Below are 17,847 nucleotides of genomic sequence, written 5' to 3'. Positions count from 1 at the left end.
CTTAAGACAAAATCCTAAACTTACTACTTTTGGTATTCACAAAAGTTAGGATTTTGTCTTAAGACAGACTTAAGACAGACTTAAGACAGACTTAAGTTAGGATTTTGTCTTAAGTCTGTCCTAAGTCTGTCTTAAGCCTGTCTTAAGACAAACTTAAGACAAAATCTTAACTTCTGTGAATACCAAAAGCAGTAAATTTAGGATTTTGTCTTAAGATAGTTCTGTGAATCATCCCTAACATTAGAATGTTGTTACTACTGACGCGGATTAGCCACAGGACATGATTCCAATTGGCTATTAGGCCTCACACCCACTAACATTCCCTAAATCTAGGATTTAAGGGCCACCCCAGACACAGGAACCTCAGGTTCGACATGATACCAAGAGACCTGTTACACAACATAGCAGGACTCCACGAAGAGAGGTGCACCTGTGGCAGCCACCCTGTACCTGCTGGATTTCAACTCGGTCAAGGCAAGAGTCCAGTTAGCAAAGGAATGTGAACACCTCTACCAACCCCAGTCATCACAAGAACTCCCTTGAATTAGAGGAACAAGTCCCCTGCAGTTGGCAGGCACAAACTGCAAAGTCCACAACCTTAAAGTCTTGCACCCCAAGCCACCTGAAATGGCTGCTCCAAGTCCTTGTGTAGGTGGCTTCTGGGAACTGTTGTCCCAACCCTCAGTGAGGCTCAGCTTTCTACACCATTCCCCTGGTCCTCCGGATAAAGATTTCTCTAACCAGAGTGCTTGAAGATACCAAGGCTTGTTGTTTTGTAGTTCAATGACAACCTGCTTGATTGAATGCTTAGAGATCAGAGATATATCCGCTCGAAGAACCAACCACTCCTGTGGCTCCATCTTAAAGACCTTGCATTTGTTTTTTACCCTTTTTTGCCACACCTACTAGTTCTTCTGGCCACAGATCCTGTTCAGCAGCTTGGGTAGCCAAGAGCACCTCTACACCCGAGCCCCTGAGCGAGTTAGATTGGTCCAGGACCAGCTCCTTGCTTTAATTCTAAAGGGTTTTGCTCAACTCACCCATGCAAGTACCATTTTGCTGAAGTAACTATTTCAACCCTGCAATTCTGATTTACAGCTCCGTTTGACAGCTGAAAGTGCACCTCTGCACCTCATTCACTTTAAAGAGGTAAAACTGTGCTAGCTGTTATGAACTGATCTTAGACCTTCAGAGACCTTAACTCTGAGTGGGTTCCATTGAACTTACCCTTTAAAGTATCAACTGCATATATGTGTTTTTCCCACTGAACGTAACATTAATGTTCTTCACATTGCAAAGTATTGATTTATTTATTGCTTGAAAACTGATAGCTCCGGTCATACTGTATGTATTGATTTCATTTTTGTATCTAAAAATACATAAAAATCAGAGCAACTTTTCTAAAGTGGTGTTGAATTTCTCCCAATGTGTGTCAATTACTTATGTCCATGTTGCTGATTTGAAAAGCTTCACAATTGTTCCTCTAAGTAGTCTGTATGCTCTTTGTCACTCCACCAGGACTGATAGAGGGTATACTTAGAGAGTATAATGAGAGAAGGTCTACTGAGAGAGTACCCGGGTTCCATCTTTGCATATTTTATCAGTATTGCACTGTAAGGCACCCCTGCAAGACCACATACTACTTCTACCATACAGAAACCACACTTTATCACACAGGAATCTCAATCGGAGATGTCACTCATGACTAAGCACATCCACCAAACCAGAGAAGCAGAACAAGGACAAGTTATCTCTCACCGCCCTAGAATGAAAGCTACCATATTGCGATTGAATTTTACTTAGCAGGTTTGCCAAAGACAGTATTGAAGCTCTGTTTCTGGTCCTGATCTTAAGATACGTTTTGTCATACAATTGTCTTTTTATTTCTGCATTCAAGTGCGATTTATAAGTCAGGATTGCAGTTGTTGAGCGATAAAACAGATGCCAAAATGATTTCCTCAGTTCCCCTCCAAATATCAAAATCATTATGAATATACTGAAGCAACATTTTCAACTTATGGCTATGTGGCTTTCTAAGATTGAAAATATAGGCTTCGTACAATTGGTCCACGTAAAGTTCTCTCAAAAGGTGATGGGAGGAGTGCTTGCAAGTAATCTAACCACTGGCACTCACGCGGGTTGCATCCCCATTAATGGTTCTTTTGCTCACCATGCCACCTCGGTTTAGACCTTGCCTTTGGCAAATCAGTCTTGACCCTGCTCCTCATGGGAACCATCCAGTTGAACTGTCAGACCATGTCATCTCTGAAGGCAAACACAAACCCAGGTTTGAAACGTGGTGGAAGACAATAATACAGAAGTAAGAAAGGTGGTGAGAGTAAGAAAAAAACACTCCCTACTATAAAACAAAAATAAGAAAACAAAATAAGAACTGTCAAAATCAAAAGACTGCCAGCCAGTGTCAGACCGATTGGCTTTACCAGTGCCTTTTTCCTTTTTACTGTATCAGGGCTTAATCCCGACTTGCTTTACAGATGTTCCAACACCTTATTTTGTACACATCACATAACACACAAAATCAAAGCAGGCTATACAATAAAAAACGTGTAAGTGGCCACCTTCACTGCAGACTCAGAATACCTCAAAGGTTTACTGTCCAGTCCTCTTTATACCTCACCGTTCTTGCAGTGCCGAGACGCTCCTCTCAGATATTGTCCCCTCTAAGGACAGATGCAGGGCTTTCAAAAATGTATTTTTGGTCTTTGCACCTTTCAGTGTCTTTCTACTTCTGTGGAACACAAGGTCTTAAGTAGGTCCTTTTGTCCGGTTTCCTCTTCTTGATTCATGTAACTCAAACAGCTACTCTGGTAAGATGCAGAACAGATATAATATACAGCTCAATGGTGCCAGGACAGGGTTCACTGCTTACAACGTAGTGGCAGCATCTAAAATTGCTATCACATCTTCTAGGTACCCCATTCTATTGATTCAAAAGTCATCCCCTAACAAATTAAGATATCTTTGTCCCATTTGTAAAAAGAAACACCTAAAATAAATAAAACAAATTGGGAACTGCACTGAAAATAATCAACCAAGAAATAAAAAGAATGTCAGAGTGAGATGAGAAACAAAACAGCAGGGAATAAAGTGAGAACGTTGAGAAAAAATGAAGACATGAAGTATATATGCCAGAAAGTAGTGAAGTAAAAGAGTGGTGAAAGGAACAATATGAAAACAAGTAACATTTTAGAAAGGATAAAATAAGAACATAAAGAACGAGGAAATAAAGAATGCATGGAAGTTGGAATAAGAGAAAGGATACAGTAAGAATGAGAAAAGAAAATATTCTGGACAAGAGAAAGTCCAAGATACAAAATAGAAAAAAAAGCAATGAGGAAAGTTGGAAGCCTATACAGGATGAAAGAATAAAATATAAGACAAAACAAATGAGAAGACAAAACCCATAGATGAATTGAACAATGAAGGAATAAAAGAATGTGTGAAGAGAGTGAAGTGAGATTTCGAAAGCAAAAGTGAGAAAGGCAACATGAGATAAAGGACAAGAAAGTAGTTAGGAGAAAAACACAGAACAGAAAGACAAAGAAATCAAAGCCAATGCACGATCCACTTTCATCCAAAATAGGTCAAATTAGCACAAGTTCAACGGTAAACTTGTGAGCAGTAGCACCACGCCAAGGTTTTGACCTTTGCTACTGGACATTCACACCATTCACACCATCATTCAGGGGCTACCTTTCTTCCCAACAGATATATAGACATCCGGTGTCCAGATCCAGATAGGGGCGGTGCTAGGGTTCGTCGAGCTCAGGGCAAAATTCAATTTGCCTACTGGAGAACCCCGGAAAACAACTTCTTATTTGGCCATACCACACCGACTGGTCCGGGCACCCCCACGTCACAGTGCAAACGACTGCCTTCTCATTGGCTGCTGCAGTCTGCAAGGTGTTGATTGGTTTCTCCTCTCTGAAGGAACCAAGCAATCACAGGGCAGGCACAAGGTGTTTCCTGATTTCTCCCCCTGAAGGAACCAGGCAAGCACCCATCAGAGGCCTCGGAGAAGTAGAGCTGTTGTGGCCATCCTGTCTGTCTGATGTCAGTCTAGGTGCCCCAAAGTCCCTCATTCACACCGCTTTCACACCATTCATACGCTAGCCTACACACTGCACTCACACTGCAGGCATCGCTGACTATGGCTCTATATATATCTAAGTGGTGAATGATGTCATAATATCTGCCAGGGGTGTGATGAGGTACATGATGTCACAAGCCTGCCAGGACCAGGGATGTGATGTAGTACCTGATGTCACAAGGGATTGATGGAAACGCGTATAACACTCAAGGCTGCATGGAGAGACCAGTGTTACATTATGTTTATAGGTGTAAGCCCGTCTGTAACATGACATCACAGAACCAAAAGATTGAGGGAAGGAAGTCAGTTACAATTAACTAATTATTAAGGTTTCCTGTGTTCTCTTATTTGCGTACAGACTTTTATTTTGAACCTGCCTAGACAGACAGAAGCTGTCAGTGGATTTGTTTCAGAATTTCTCTTTGTCTTGATTATTCTACAGATATTGTAGCCACAGTGGTCAATAATTAACAATAGTCATCTTTCAATGTCGCTGCCAAAAAGAATGTCCTTCAAACCCATCGTAACAGAATCTGTAAAGGCGCTGGTGAGACGGGCCTAGTGCACTGCACAGGAATGCACAGCTTTTCATTCTGTTTCCTCCTATCTGCTCTGCCCATTTCACAGGTGTGATTCAGGTATTCAAATGGCAGGGTGGGATCTAAGAATTAGAAGACACCCTGTATCTTTCTTCTGCACTGACTAGCAGAGCCTGACAGTGGCCTTATGGCTGGGCTCTGAGTCTTCATCTGTGTGAATGCCTCTGTGCTGGCCTGGCTTGCCATAGACTCCTTGTGTGACTCTACACAGCTTCAAGAGCATTGCACCCATTCAGTCGATAGAAGGTAGTTCTGGGTACCCAGGGGAGACAAGGTGCCCAACAAAACTGTAGCCTTAGAATCTGCTCATTAGTACTCACAAAATGAACCTTAGACATCATACACAGCTGCTGCTTGAACCTGAAAAAACATTTTGTTTTGTGCAAGAGGCATTCCAAGGGTAGAATTTGCATTCCATAGTTCTGACTATCCAAATTAGAAGGTTGGTTCCAATCTGCAGTCTAATGGAATTCTTTTATTTCCTAATTAGAACTCTAATTCCAAACATAGAATGTAAATTACAAAGTAGAACTCATTCTAAATTAGAGTTCAAATTTCATATTAGCAAGGCCTGAACATCACATAGTGGCTTCATTGTGACACCACAGACACCTTCATTGCAAGTCTTGTTGTATATTTGATTTTGCACAAAAACTAAATTTCTGATCTAACGGGTATTGCAAACAAAGTAACACTAGTGCACTCTCAGGGTTTGTCATGGATACATTTGGTCAGGTTAAAGCTTGTGGAACGTGTCCATGGAAAACTGCAGGGAACTTTGGATAAGTCTGTCAAAATCAGGGCATAAAGGTGGACGTCAGCTATAATTCTCCAGTGCAAGAGCACGGCTGTCACATGACTGTCCATGCACAGCATAGCATTTGACAGTCAAGGAGCCGTCACATATTCACACATTCACAATGTTGTCTCAGTCAACTTCTTCACCAAAGAAGAGGATGGACAGGTACAGGACCATTCAACTGATCACACGAAAGGGAAAGGAGAATGGGATGGTAAATGGGAGATGGAATGATATAGGGACTTCGTGTTACCTCTACATGGAACACACAAAACCACCTCATTCGTATTAATTAGCTCTTTTCAGCTCCAGTAAGAACAGATGTTATATTTCATATCGGTAACCTAATATAGGTCCAAGGAACATCGTACACTTTCCCTACATCAGCTCCCGTTGTTTCATATGAACGAGCCTTATAAGGACATAACTCCAAATAAGGACAGAATGCCTTATAAGTACATCACGCCTTATAAGGACTGCAGCCTTTTGTGGACTAAACCTTTCACCTATAGGCTAACATATGCAGTGGGGGTGTACGGAGTCAGTCTGCCACCAGACCCACGGTATATGTTATCCGTAAACAGTCTAGGTCCTGCATGACCGGGTACTACACTACTCAGGCTAGGTGATTATATATATATATATATATATATATATATATATATATATATATATATATATATATATATATATATATATAAATATATATATATTGCAGAAAGCAGGAACAAAGCAGGAAACCCCACGAAGAAGTCCAGCAGCACACCAGAGGACAGTACACAGATTTTATTTGTGTACACAAGCAACAACGCGTTTCGGCAATGCCTTTATCAAGTTGAGGAATTGCGCTCTATCTCCTATAGAAATACACCTCTTGATTCATGAACATAAACAAGATACTATCGTTTTGGAACAAATACAAAACAATAGACTGCAATGGCAAAAACGTTTGTCTAATGTCCTCAATACTTATAAATAAAGCAATTGAAAATTTGTGAAGATGCAGAAAATGAGTGCAATAAAATCACATTTGAATCGCCAATGCAATCGTTCTGTAAGCCTGTAATTAACATAGAAGAAATACTACTAAGCCGATCGACGCGCTGGATCCATTCCAAATTTAGAGCTCAATTGTGAATACAAATGAATTGAAATGAATAACTTATAATTAAAGCAATCATAAACGGAACAGAAATCCAAAAGTGAGTCATGCTGTGTAAAATGGAACAGATTTGGCAACATTAATGTACGTAAACAGATTTCTGCATATACCAGCTGGAAGGAAATATTATTTCACAATATGAGCATGGAATGAATTCTAATACTTGAATAGTTTTATGAAGCTAATAAATTGTATATCATAGACGCAATCAACACATGTCACATTCTACACAGAACAATTACAGTGCCACGACGGGGTAATGTACCCCATTGTAATTCTGCATCTAAACTAAGAGCTATAAAAGATAATGTTCCTTACTTTAAGGGCGACAATCTCAAATGTTGTAATTATGAATATGTCCGTGGTATGACATACAACGGAGTAGGCAGTTCCTGTGTATGTGCGCCCCCCATCCCAAACAAGTGATACAAATATATATACAAAGTGGTATTCACTGGGTTAGAGTAGACAATGGGAAGATTAATAACCACTGTAGGTCCAAAAGGGAAATTTCGATTATATCGACAACCCAGGATCAATATCGGAATACGATAAGCACCTTACTGTAAAGAAATTTCAACAAGCCAATTATATTTAAATTGTGGCCATAACAATACATATATGCAGGTGCGATCCCTATTATGGGCCCACTACATGTCCCCCAATATATATACAGATATTCCCTTGATTAAAATCATTTTATTTTAATTTAATTCATGATTTGCTTTTATAATACAGAGGCTATGACTAGGGCTTGATTAAAATCATCTTATTTTAATTTAATTCATGATTTGCTTTTATAATACAAGGCTATGACTAGGGCTCACAGAAAATAGACGATTATTCATTTATCTCATCTAGGAGAACTTATGCAGCAAAGCAAAGAAGACAAGATGGAGTATAGAGACCATATGCTTAGGAGGATGGCTGTGGACACATTTGATAGTAAAAACAAGAAATCTATTGCAGAAAGAGGAAAGCGAGCTACCCTGAAAGATTGGCAAGGAGAAATTTAGGGAGAAAAACTAATTAGAAAAAAACTAAAAGTATGGAAAAGAAATGGAGTGCAAGGATAGATATTACATATACGAAGGGAAAGGAAAAGTGAGGATCAGCCATCAAGAACGGAAAGTAGGAAAAAGTAAACTTGAGTAATAGCAAATGTAGGTTCTAAGATGTTCCAATATTGTCGTACGGCTTTATACTTCCTAGTAAAAACTGTGTGTATATTGGACAACATAAAGTACAGGATTGTGCCAGATTAATTCTATGCACACCCCCAGGATATGCTGCCTGTAATCCTGCCAGCCCACAGAGCACTATTGGTACCCCAAACCTAACCAGGTAGCAGATAGATTGTGCAACTTCAGGACATGCCCAATCTGATTTCCCAAGGAATCATTGTAAGAAATCTAGAGCTATTTGTTTGGACTCTCATGCATACCCAAAGTAATACACAACCTGCAATTTCTCTATACATTACAGCATTGCGATTCTTGAGTATAATATGTGTGCTGTAATGATCAATAAAAGGAAACAGAATAATGTAATTACCATTACGAGAATAGCTAAAAAGATGAACCTAGTCTTGCCTAGGGTGGGTGGTTTGCAAAATCCCTGCTGGGTGGTCTAACTTTCCCATTCCCTCTGGGTAAGTGCCATCAGGCTGTCCATCGTGTGGACGTGTCGGAAAACAGAAAACAGCTGAGCAGGAATTCTGGTATGCAGTGACCTCGCAGTGTTAGTGCTCCTCTGACCAAATCAAGGAAGTGGTTCTGCATATATAATAAACAGCACCCATATGACCATGTCGAAACCTCAGTCAGGTCGCAACCGTTTTTTCTAGTTTGATAGCTTTATCGTTTACCGGACAATAACAATAATTAGATTTGTGCAGTGAACTTTATCCCTCGTTTAAGGTTTCATGATAGTGTGTCTACAAAGTTGAAATGTAATATACATATATCTTGGTGTATCTCAACATCATATTTATCAATATTAAAATAGTGCCATATGGTAGTGTTCTAAACGTAATTCCACCACAAAGGATTGGTGTCCCGTCGGATAATATGGGCTGGCATTGGGACATTACCTCTATGTCCAGCTCCATGATGGCACAGCTGATTTCTTTCAAGTGTGTGCTTTTTAATCCTTGACACACTGGTGGTGTTGAGGTCTAACCGGCGTCTATTTAGGTGACACTTCAGAAAGTGCCCACCTAATTTAACCAGTGTTCCCATGTCTTGGCTGACTTTTCTGAAGACTGGATGCCCACACATAAGCCTGACCTCATGCTGGGAAGTTTGTGTTGCTCCCAGAGGTCAGAGACAATGGACCTGTGTGAGCAGGAGGTGACACCTCCGCCCACACATGATGATTAGTGAATTGAACTGGCAATGCAGTGAGCCTCATAGGCTTCATTCATGACACTGGTCAATCTAACAGTCCACAGCTCGAGGACAAACCCTTCCCCTGCCCCAGGCTCTGTATTTCATGGACAGACTGGAAACTCGCTATGCAGGAGGCATTCACCTCCACAAGGCTGACCCCACTTCCATGGGCTGACAGCTGAGGTGAACCACTGAGGATGGTTCTGGTAATCTTGAATTTAGGCTGAAACAGGTTCTGACTAACTTTAGTGACATACAACGGGCCCCATTCACGGAACAAACTTAAGACAAAATCCTAAACTTACTACTTTTGGTATTCACAAAAGTTAGGATTTTGTCTTAAGACAGACTTAAGACAGACTTAAGACAGACTTAAGTTAGGATTTTGTCTTAAGTCTGTCCTAAATCTGTCTTAAGCCTGTCTTAAGACAAACTTAAGACAAAATCCTAACTTCTGTGAATACCAAAAGCACTAGGTTTAGGATTTTGTCTTAAGTTAGTTCTGTGAATCATCCCTAACATTAGCATGTTGTTACTACTGACGCGGATTAGCCACAGGACATGATTCCAATTGGCTATTAGGCCTCACACCCACTAACATTCCCTAAATCTAGGATTTAAGGGCCACCCCAGACACCAGAACCTCAGGTTCGACATGATACCAAGAGACCTGTTACACAACATAGCAGGACTCCACGAAGAGAGGTGCACCTGTGGCAGCCACCCTGTACCCGCTGGATTTCAACTCGGTCAAGGCAAGAGTCCAGTTAGCAAAGGAATGTGAACACCTCTACCAACCACAGTCATCACAAGAACTCCCTTGAATTAGAGGAACAAGTCCCCTGCAGTTGGCAGGCACAAACTGCAAAGTCCACAACCTTAAAGTCTTGCACCCCAAGCCACCTGAAATGGCTGCTTCAAGTCCTTGTGTAGGTGGCTTCTGGGAACTGTTGTCCCCTCAGTGAGGCTCAGCTTTCTACACCATTCACCTGGTCCTCCGGATAAAGATTTCTCTAACCAGAGTGCTTGAAGATACCAAGGCTTGTTGTTTTGTAGTTCAATGACAACCTGCTTGATTGAATGCTTAGAGAGCAGAGATATATCCGCTCGAAGAACCAACCACTCCTGTGGCTCCATCTTAAAGACCTTACATTTGTTTTTTACCCTTTTTTGCCACACCTACCAGTTCTTCTGGCCACAGATCCTGTTCAGCAGCTTGGGTAGCCAAGAGCACCTCTACACCCGAGCCCCTGAGCGAGTTAGATTGGTCCAGGACCAGCTCCTTGCTTTAATTCTAAAGGGTTTTGCTCAACTCACCCATGCAAGTACCATTTTGCTGAAGTAACTATTTCAACCCCGCAATTCTGATTTACAGCTCCGTTTGACAGCTGAAAGTGCACCTCTGCACCTCATTCACTTTAAAGAGGTAAAACTGTGCTAGCTGTTATGAACTGATCTTAGACCTTCAGAGACCTTAACTCTGAGTGGGTTCCATTGAACTCACCCTTTAAAGTATCAACTGCATATATGTGTTTTTCCCACTGAACGTAACATTAATGTTTTTCACATTGCAAAGTATTGATTTATTTATTGCTTGAAAACTGATAGCTCCGGTCATACTGTATGTATTGATTTCATGTTTGTATCTAAAAATACATAAAAATCAGAGCAACTTTTCTAAAGTGGTGTTGAAATCCTCCCAATGTGTGTCAATTACTTATGTCCATGTTGCTGATTTGAAAAGCTTCACAATTGTTCCTCTAAGTAGTCTGTATGCTCTTTGTCACTCCACCAGGACTGATAGAGGGTATACTTAGAGAGTATAATGAGAGAAGGTCTACTGAGAGAGTACCTGGGTTCCATCTTTGCATATTTTATCAGTATTGCACTGTAAAGGCACCCCTGCAAGACCACATAATACTTCTACCATACAGAAACCACACTTTATCACACAGGAATCTCAATCGGAGATGTCACTCATGACTAAGCACATCCACCAAACCAGAGAAGCAGAACAAGGACAAGTTATCTCTCACCGCCCTAGAATGAAAGCTACCATATTGTGATTGAATTTTACTTAGCAGGTTTGCATAAGGCAGTATTGAAACTCTGTTTCTGGTCCTGATCTTAAGATACGTTTTGTCATACAATAGTCTTTTTATTTCTGCATTCACGTGCGATCTGTAAGTCAGGATTGCAGTTGTTGAGCGATAAAACAGATGCCAAAATGATTTCCTCAGTTCCCCTCCAAATATCAAAATCGTTATGAATATACTGAAGCAACATTTTCAACTTATGGCTATGTGGCTTTCTGTATGCTCTTTGTCACTCCACCAGGACTGATAGAGGGTATTCTTAGAGAGTATAATGAGAGAAGGTCTACTGAGAGAGTACCCGGGTTCCATCTTTGAATATTTCATCAGTATTGCACTGTAAGGCACCCCTGCAAGACCACATAATACTTCTACCATACAGAAACCACACTTTATCACACAGGAATCTCAATCAGAGAGGTGTGGGGAGAGGCAAGATGGCGGCTGCGATGCGGGCTGTGTAAGCAGCTCTGTTCCCCGGCTCCGCGTTTTTGGAAGAAAAGAGAAAAAAGCATGTCGACGAGGGGTTGAATTCATTACGAATCTTCCTCTTTTAAAACAGAGAACATTTATTTGAGCACTAACCGTGATAAAGGAACCTACAAACTTTTAAACTCCGGCAACTGTGGTGACTTCAGCGATTTTCCGACTTCAGCGGCGTGTCCGTTCCGGGCACTCCATCACGGAGATTACTGATTGCTGATTGCCTGGCTGGCTGTCCTCCGAGGCATCGAACGCTGAGCACGCTGAGCACAGCTTGTTAACGGATGCTGCTTGACGTCTTCGGTGTGTTCCGGTCCCGCGAGCGCTTCGTTCTGTGGCGTCTCCTAGGATCTTTGGCGGGAAGTCGGTTCCTGGTTGCCCACGGGAGAAAGAGTGGGAGCAGCGTTTTACAAGGAGGAGGGGAAATGCCGCAGAGAGTGCAGAAACCGCAAACGAAAGTCCAGACCCGTAGTGTAAAGGTAAAGTTACCGGTGGATGAGAGACCACCTATAGTTAAAAATACTGTAACTGAATCTACACTTACAAAAGAGCATGAACTTTCTGATGGTAACGATGGTGTGGATGACGCTTTGGGAGATCAGACATGCAAAAGCACATCTAAATCCGCACCTCAAAGCTCTTTAAAACAAAACGCTCTCCCATTCCATGGTTTTTTTTATAAAAAAATACCTAAGCATACTGCAACTACATCCTCAACGCTTGTTATTACGGAGGCTGCAGTCCTGGATTGCAACAATGTTACCTCGGTTGAAGTGACGTCTGAGGCCACAGATGCAACAGTAGCAAGTGCGAATCTCAGGGCCCGGGACTCACAGAGAGTTATGGCAGATGATGGCCAAACTGACCCGCTGCAGGATATAATGCTCAGCGAGTCTTCTGCTGGTATAAAAGCAGACCACATGGCGGAAGGTTTAAAGTCCCAAGAGGCTCCGGAAAACTTTTATTCTTTGTCGGACCATTCATCTGATGAAAGTTCAAGTGAAAGGAGGGAGTGGGCGGACAATACGGAAGAAAACAGTTTTTCGGGCGAAGGTGAAGACGAAGATGAAGATGAAGAGGCTGGTCAATCTTTTCTAGTGTCACCCAATGATAGTATGGCTACATTGAAGAAACGTAAGAAGAGGAGCGCTCATAATATTGTCTCTAATAAACATATCTCCAAAAATGCTGAGAAAGCTCTGCCTGTTTCTCTTGATGAGAATAGTTTTGATGTCCAGACCGGGGTTGTAAGCTCAGAGAGGTCTGCTACTTTTCCAGAAACAAATTCTCCGATGGAAACACCTCCTGAAATCACCCTGTCCACCATCTACGACACCATGATGGCTCATCGGGCAGAAACTAAATCAGAAAACCTTCGTACCCAGGCCACTTGCACAAAACTGAAAAATACTGTTCGCCGTGCAATCAAACTTACCTCTGAAACAGCGGATAGAGTGACAGAAGCCGAGGCTCGCATTTTGGCACTAGAAGAAGAAATGAAATCTCAGAAGCAAGAACTTGAAGCTGTCAAAGGCCTTAAGGATGACCTTTCTTATAAACTATCAGATCTCGGAAATCAGGCTCGCAGGAATAATTTGCGTTTTCTTGGGATTCCAGAAAAGAAAGAGGGAAATGACGTTAGGCAGTTCGTGATTGGACTTTTAAATGAGGCCTTTCCGGATCTAAAAGTTTGGGACTGGTCAAAAGAGATCCAAAGAGCTCATCGCTTTCCTTTTGCTATTAGGAAACCACGGCAGGGTGAAGCAGAGTTTCCTCGTGCAATCTTGGTCAGCTTTAACAATTTTTTGGCGAGAGAAGACATCTCAGCTCTAGCTAGACCAGATAAAAAAGCAACTGCTAAAGGATGTTCTTTCTTTGTTCGGCCGGACTTTTGTCAGGCAACTTTGACCCAGCGGTGGCATTTTAGGCAGCTAATTCCAGATTTCCAGAAAAAGGGAGCTACTGTTTATCTTCAGAACCCGGCTAAATTAAAGATTCTGTGGAAAGGACAAACTAAATTTTTTTTTTCCGAGATCAAGGCCAAAGAATATTTGGCTAATCTTTAAACTAAAGCTCCTTTACCCAGTTTAGCTGCTTAACGTGTTATATTTAGTGAAGATTTACTCTCTCAAGAGAACAGTACTATTGATGTCTTTTTTTTCTTTCCTTTTTTTTTTTCTTTGTACTTTTTCTTTATTGTGTATTTGACGCGGAGTTCGGTGAACGCAGTGTCTCATCTAGCAGGAACTGAGAGTTCCTGAGTCTCATGTGTTGGGGGGGGAGGGGGGTGGGTCGGAGGTCTTGTACCTGGGGGTGGGGGGGGGTCTTGGTGGTGGGGTGTGGGGTGTAAAGCAGCAAGAATGGTTGACCTATACTTTATGCAGAGAAACTGGCTATTAATTTTTTTGTTAGGAATACGAAATGGGGAGAAAATTAAAAATGTGTTCGTTAAACATTAATGGCTTGAATGATTATAGGAAGATCGAGGTCTTACGACATTTGGTTCATCTGTTGAATATTGATATCCTTTGTCTCCAAGAGACACATATTTCTTGGGCTAAGAGGGATCTGTTAAAAAGATTGGGTCTCGAGCTCTTAGTTTGCTCTAAACAAATGGGAACCACAAGAGGAATAGCTGTTCTCATAAAACAAGGGATTGGGAAGTGCAGTAAAACACTAGGTGACAAATGGGGTAGATGGGGAATAGCGCAGATTACTATAGATGGGGTGGAATTTACAGTGTGTTCATTATATGGTCCTAATTTAGATGATAAAGTAATGTTCAATCTTATCAATTGTGAATTAGCTAATTGGAATCAGCCCTTAATTATATGTGGCGATTTTAATATCAATATCGCAGCAAATTGCAATATAAGAGACACCTGGAACTATCAAGGACGTAAGATCCAATCTTACAGAGCCCTTAGGAACTTAGTTTTGGGGAATGGACTGATTGATGTTTGGAACAAGCTTAGACCTACAGAACCAGGCTTTACCTATTTTTCTGCACCGCATCGTAAATTTGTTCGTTTAGATTATTTTTTTATTTCTCCTAAGGTTTTTGATGATTTAAGTATAGAGGTTTTACCACAAATTATTTCTGACCATAACCCTATTGTTCTAAAACTTTTAATTCCTTCTATTGAACACTGTAACAAGAGGCAATGGTCATTTCAAAGGAACCTACTGTTAGATCAGGACTACCTATCCCATATGGATCGGATTATTAAGGAATTTTTTGCTAATAATAATGGGTCTGTATCGATACAGGTAGTTTGGGATACTTTTAAATCGATTATCAGAGGTGAGACTCTGAGTTTCTCACAACATCGTTTAAAGAAAAAACAAGCTGAATTTGTTGCTGCTTTGGATAAAATCACTTCTGCAGAAGTAAATTTAGCTTCCTGTATTGGAAGTGGTATTGGTATTCAAGAAGCTCAGAAAAACGTTTCAGTGGAACGCTCGATGGTTTATTCTTTTTTGGCAGAACAGGTAGCGATAAAATACAAATTATTCAAAAAAGACTGTTATGAACTAAGTGAACAGACGGGTAGGATTTTAGCTCAAAGGCTGAAACAAAAAGCAGCCAACACGGAAATTTTTAAAATAATAGATCAAAATGGTGTAGCTCAAGAGACTACCTCTGGCATATTAGGGGCATTTCGGGACTTTTACCAATCTTTATACAATAAGTCGAATGATGGCACCAGTACAAGGAATGATGTGGTTAACTACTTTTCAAGTTTAGATAGCTCTTCTTCTCTCACTGCTGCACAAAGTACAATATTATCTGCCCCAATTACTTGGGAAGAGCTAGAAGAATTAATACTGGGTTTGGCTATTGGCAAAGCGATGGGTCCGGACAATATCCCTCTAGAATTTTATCGCACCTTCCGCAACACCTTGAAATCTGAGTTATTAAAAATCTTTCAAGAAGCCTTTTTAGGTCGATCTCCTCCTTCATGGTCATTAGCAACTATAGTTGTATTTAAAAAAAAAGGTAAAGATGCTTTGGATTTAGGGTCGTATAGACCAATTTCTCTACTTACTTCTGATAGTAAGATTTTTTCCAAAATACTAGCAAACCGACTGAAAGACTTTATGCCTAATTTAGTTGCAAAATTCCAACATGGTTTTATTAAAAATAGAGATACAACAGACCACATAAGAAGAATTATTACCCTTCTAGACTGGGCTCAGGCTTCGGGATCCCCGGTTGGTGTGGCACTATTGGACGCAGAAAAGGCGTTCGATAGGGTCGACTGGGGATTCCTCTGGTCTGTCCTAGTCTGGAAGGGATTCCCAAGTGAATATATAACAGCCTTGAAAGCTTTATATACTGACCCTAAGGCAAGTATACGAATTGCTTCGGATACTTCTATAACATTCTCAATAACGAGGGGGACAAGGCAGGGATGTCCCTGTTCCCCCCTGTTATTCGCACTATATATAGAACCATATTTACAAAAAATTATGCGAGATGGCAATATTCCCCCAGTGACGATCCACCAAATCGAGTATAAAATTTTGGGTTACGCCGACGATGTCGCGATAGTGACCTCCGACATTAATCAGGCTTTTCCCAAGATTATAGAAACAGCTACTGAATTTGGATCATATTCTGGGTACAAATTAAATATCTCAAAAACACAGATGATTCACTCAGCTACCGGCGCACCAATTGGTCTGCCATTATCCAAGACGGCTTTGTATCTAGGCGTGATTTTGTCACCTAAAGTAGAAGATATTGTCGGGCTTAATCTTGACCCCTTACTTGGCTCTACGAATAGATCCCTGGAGAGGTTAGATAATCTACATCTTTCTTTGTATGGTCGTGCTAATGTTGTTAAGATGCTCTTTTTCCCTAAATTTCTTTATTTCTTTCGGACTATACCATTACTCTTTCCATCCAAATTTTTTATTAAATTAGATAGGATAATCTCTAGATTTTTATGGGTATATAGAAGAGCAAGGAAGTCCCTTATTAGTTGTACCTTACCCCCGCTCCGTGGTGGCTGGGGGATTCCAAATTTTCGTTTATACTATATGGCGATATCACTTAGACTAATGAGTATTTTAATTTTTGAGGGGATATTTTTGGATGATTTTCTATACCCCTCCATTTATACAATGATTCTTGGTAGTCAAGCACACAGATGTCTAGTCCGTTTTTTAGAACCAAGTTACTATAAGAAGACAAGATTTAAAGTAATGGAAACGGCCTTCCAATTATGGAAAATATGTAAACGAAGACTCCGTTTAGATAGTAACTTCAATTTCTATATGCCCTTATATGATAACCCATCGTTGCCACCAATATTTTCAGACCATATCATGCAGCGCTGGCAAAATTCTAATATTTGTCAGCTTGGGGATCTCTTTCCAAATGAACAATTTACAACTTTCTCGCATCTTCAACAATTATATAACTTACCTAAAGCAGACTTTTTTAAATACCTTCAAATACGCAGCTTCCTAAATCATAAAAACTTAGTAAACTCTAATAAAATTAAGAAACATGAGGTACTAGAATGCTGTCGGAAACAAAACAGAATTGGGGTGATCTATAAGGCAATGATTAAAGGCCTAGAAGACAATCTCATATCTTATAATTCAAAATGGCAAAAAAAAATGGGTATTGTAAATATAGACATACTGGATGCTTTAGTTTTGTCTGACCAAGTATTATGCAATGGATCTTTAAAAAGTCAGAGTTTTATGAGTACATTTGATTCATATTATACTCCAGCCAAGTTATTAAAATGGAAAGGGATTGCTGGAGACAAGTGTAATCGCTGCGGATGTATAGGTGCAAACTCCATCCATATGTTTTTTTTTATGTCCCAAATTATCTCAATTTATTTCTGAAGTTCAAGCGTTTTTAAACCAAATAATGAATATTCCTTTAGTATTGTCTGTTGATCTCGTAATATTCGTCATCCAAGCTAATCCAGTTAGGCTGCTCACACGTGCAGAAGAAGGTTTTCTATTTATATCAATGTCTATTTTCCGATACTGTATCACTTCGCACTGGCTTGATGCTGATCCTCCTTTATTTTTTCAATCGCAAACTAAATTGTTAAATATCTATCAATTAGAGAAAGCTGTGTATTGTTTAAAGGGGACGAAAAAGAGGAATTTTGGTTTAAAATTATGGGCTCCTATATACAATTGGCTACAATGCTAAAAATATAATTTGTAATTAACCTG

This window comes from Triturus cristatus, chromosome 1_2 (genome assembly GCF_964204655.1).
Source record: "Triturus cristatus chromosome 1_2, aTriCri1.1, whole genome shotgun sequence".
Classification (NCBI taxonomy): Eukaryota; Metazoa; Chordata; class Amphibia; order Caudata; family Salamandridae; genus Triturus; species Triturus cristatus.
The sequence above is the reverse complement of the archived record's forward strand: the minus strand, read 5'-3'. Positions refer to the sequence as shown.